This window comes from Anomaloglossus baeobatrachus, chromosome 3 (assembly GCF_048569485.1).
Source record: "Anomaloglossus baeobatrachus isolate aAnoBae1 chromosome 3, aAnoBae1.hap1, whole genome shotgun sequence".
NCBI classification, from domain to species: Eukaryota; Metazoa; Chordata; class Amphibia; order Anura; family Aromobatidae; genus Anomaloglossus; species Anomaloglossus baeobatrachus.
The window spans coordinates 601,880,286-601,884,421 of NC_134355.1; positions in this window are offsets into that span (position 1 = coordinate 601,880,286).

Here is a 4,136-nt window from a genome sequence, read left to right on the forward strand (position 1 = left end):
CTCAATTTATTTGTCACCAAGGGTTTATGACCAGGTTTGCCTTGAAATATCTTATTTTTTAATGTTAAAAGGGTGGTTCACCCATGTTTTTTTTTTGTCTAGTTCGATATTATATTGAGAAACCAATGTTTCTCTGAAATACCTTGTGTTGGCAAAAGTTCCTGTGAGAGGCGCTATTGCAGACCGCTGTTCCCCGCTCTGGTGATGTCACATCAAGTGCCGCACACATCACATCCCTGCGGCCGGCTGCAATCTTCCTGACTCACTGAGCTGTGGGCGGTGTTTCACCACTGTCACAACACAGCGCGTCTCCTGCTTGCAGCGTTCTGCTGTGAGGGAGCAGGGAGCAAATGTGCTGTGACAGCGGTGAAACACTGCCCACAGCTCAGTGAGTCAGGAAAACTGCAGCCGGCCGCAGGGATGTGACGTGTTCAGCACTTGACGTGACGTCACCAGAGCGGGGAACAGCGGTCTGCAATAGCGCCTCTCACAGGAACTTTTGCCAACACAAGGTATTTGAGAGAGACATTGTTTCTTCGGCGCTCCATTGGGAGACCCAGACGATTGGGTGTATAGCACTGCCTCCGGAGGCCACACAAAGCATTACACTAAAAAGTGTAAGGCCCCTCCCCTTCTGGCTATACACCCCCCGTGGGATCACGGGCTCATCAGTTTTCAAGCTTTGTGCGAAGGAGGTCAGACATCCACGCATAGCTCCACTGTTTAGTCAGCAGTAGCTGCTGACTATATCGGATGGAAGAAAAGAGGGCCCATACTAGGGCCCCCAGCATGCTCCCTTCTCACCCCATTCCTATTGGCGGTGTTTGTTAAGGTTGAGGTACCCATTGTGGGTACGGAGGCTGGAGCCCACATGCTGCTTTCCTTCCCCATCCCCCTGAGGGGCTCTGAGGAAGTGGGATCTTACCGGCCCCCAAGCCCTGAGGCCGGGCTCCATCCACAGACCCGTAGAACCTGCTGGATACGGAGCTGGGTACCGTTCAGGGACAAGGCCCTGCAACATTCAGGTACTCTGTGTTCCCGTATGGACAGGCCGCGCACACTCCAGACTTGCTGGGTGTGCTAGTGCGCCGGGGACAGTAGCGCTGTGCGCTGGGGTTACAGTCACTGCAGTTTCTCTGAGGGACTTTTTGTGTTGGGGACTGCCGCGCCGGCCGCCCCTGGAGCGGCGGCGCGGCTGAGACTTGTGGTGCGCCGGGGACTTAGCGCCGACCGTGCTTTTACGACGGCGGCGCTTATAAATCTAGTCCCCGGCTTTTGCGGCCTAGCTCCGCTTCGTTCCCGCCCCCACCCTGTCAATCAGGGCAAGGGAGAGACGCTGTACGATAGTCAGCGCCGAGGGCTGGAGTCTTATTTACATACTCCAGCCCTCTCACTGAGCACAGTGGGGCGCAGGTTTCCCGCACTTTGTCTGCACACGCCCAGGGCCCGCCCCTCTCCACAGGACGCCGGCAGCCATTCCTACATGCAGTCTGGCTGGAGAACGGACACAGGCTCTGGGAGACCCAGACGAGGGATTTCTGGCGACCACACACCCGCGTTAAGCGGGCGGTAAGCAGCACATTAGTGCTGGCCCCACTAGTGCCACAGTGTTATATTGGTGTATTTTTTTCTCTCTACCATATATATATATATATATATATATATATATATATATATATATATATATATATATATATATATATATATATTGCACTGTAAGGTCGCTTCTTGGCTGTATACCCTATATTGCTCTGAGGAGACGACAACATGTCATCCGCAAAACGCAAGGGTGCCAAGACACAGGCTGTATACGCTACTTGTGCCGCTTGTAGGGCTGATCTACCGGCAGGTTCCAATGACCCCCATTGTGTGCAATGTTCGGTCCCTGTGCCACTTCGTCAGCCGGAGTCTATGGTGGTAGTGGCCCAGGCAGAGTCACCGGTGAACCCTGTCCCGGTGACGGGGACAGAGTTTGCAGTTTTTGCTGACAAGATGTCTGTCACTATGACAAAAATCCTAGAGACCTTGCAGGCCAGGCCAGTTACTCAAACCATGGACACTGCTGCGTCAATGTTCCCCGGTCCCCCTCAGTTGGAGTTAATCCGTGCTTCAAGGGGGTCCCAGGCATCTCAGGCTGAAGGCTCTGACTCAGATGACAGTCCCAGGCAGCCTAAGCGAGCTCGCTGGGAGAGACCCTCCACGTCATCACGCGGATCAGGGTCTCAGCGAGAAGAGTCTCTGCATGATGAGACAGAGGAGGGTGATCAGGAGTCTAATCCTGAGACCGCTCTCAATCTGGATACTCCTGATGGTGACGCCATGGTAAATGACCTTATAGCGGCCATCAATAGACTGTTGGATATTTCTCCCCCAGCCCCTTCAGCAGAAGAGGCAGCTGCACAGCAGGAGAAGTTCCATTTCAGGTATCCCAAGCGTAAACTGAGTACTTTTCTGGACCACGCTGACTTCAGAGAATCAGTCCAGAAACACCATGCTTATCCAGACAAGCGTTTCTCCAAACGTCTTAAGGATACACGTTATCCCTTTCCCCCTGACGTGGTCAAACGCTGGACCCAGTGTCCAAAGGTGGATCCCCCAATCTCCAGGCTTGCGGCTAGATCCATAGTTGCAGTGGAGGATGGGGCTTCACTTAAAGATGCCAATGACAGACAGATGGACCTTTGGTTGAAATCTGTCTATGAAGCTATCGGCGCGTCGTTTGCTCCAGCATTCGCGGCCGTGTGGGCACTCCAAGCTATTTCAGCTGGTCTGGCACAGGTGGACTCTATCATACGTCCAGCAGTGCCGCAAGTGGAGTCCTTAACTTCGCAAATGTCTGCGTTTGCGACCTATGCTATCAACGCTGTCCTGGACTCTACGAGCCGTACCTCAATGGCGTCTGCCAACTCGGTGGTTTTGCGCAGAGCCTTGTGGTTAAAAGAATGGAAAGCGGATTCTGCTTCCAAAAAATGTTTAACCAGCTTGCCACTATCTGTAGACAGACTGTTTGGTGAGCAATTGGCTGAAATTATTAAACAGTCCAAGGGTAAAGACTCCTCCTTACCCCAGCCCAGATCAAGCAAACCTCAACAAAGGAGGTGGCAGTCGAGGTTTCGGTCCTTTCGAGGCTCCGGCAAGGCCCAATTCTCCTCGTCCAAAGGGACTCAGAAGGAGCAAAGGGGCTCAGATTCCTGGCGGGCTCACTCACGCCCCAAGAAAGCAACCGGAGGAACCGCTTCCAAGGCGGCTGCCTCATGACTTTCGGCCTCCTCCTTCCGCATCCTCGGTCGGTGGCAGGCTCTCCCGCTTTTGCGACATTTGGCTGCCACAGGTCAAGGGCCGGTGGGTAACAGACATTTTGTCTCACGGGTACAGGATAGAGTTCAGTTCTCGTCCTCCGCCTCGGTTCTTCAGAACTTCCCCACATCCCGACCGAGCAGATGCTCTTCTGCAGGCGGTGGGCTCACTAAGAGCAGAAGGAGTGGTGATCCCTGTTCCTCTTCAGGAACAAGGGCAAGGTTTTTACTCCAATCTCTTCGTGGTTCCAAAAAAGGACGGCTCGTTCCGTCCTGTTCTGGACCTAAAGCTGCTCAACAAGCATGTGAACGCCAGGCGGTTCCGGATGGAATCCCTCCGCTCCGTCATTGCCTCAATGTCTCAAGGAGATTTCCTTGCATCAATAGACATCAAAGATGCTTATCTCCACGTGCCGATTGCTACAGAGCACCAACGTTTTCTACGTTTTGTGATAAGAGACGAACATCTCCAGTTCGTAGCTCTGCCATTTGGTCTAGCGACAGCCCCACGGGTTTTCACCAAGGTCATGGCGGCAGTGGTAGCAGTCTTGCACTCCCAGGGACACTCGGTGATCCCTTACTTGGACGATCTACTTGTCAAAGCACCCTCTCAAGAGGCATGCCAACACAGCCTGAATGTTGCGCTGGAGACTCTCCAGACTTTCGGGTGGATCATCAACTTTTCAAAGTCAAATCTGTCACCGACTCAATCACTAACGTATCTTGGCATGGAGTTTCATACTCTCTCAGCGATAGTGAAGCTTCCGCTGGACAAGCAGCGGTCACTACAGACAGGGGTACAGTCTCTCCTTCATGGTCAGTCGCACTCCTTAAGGCGCC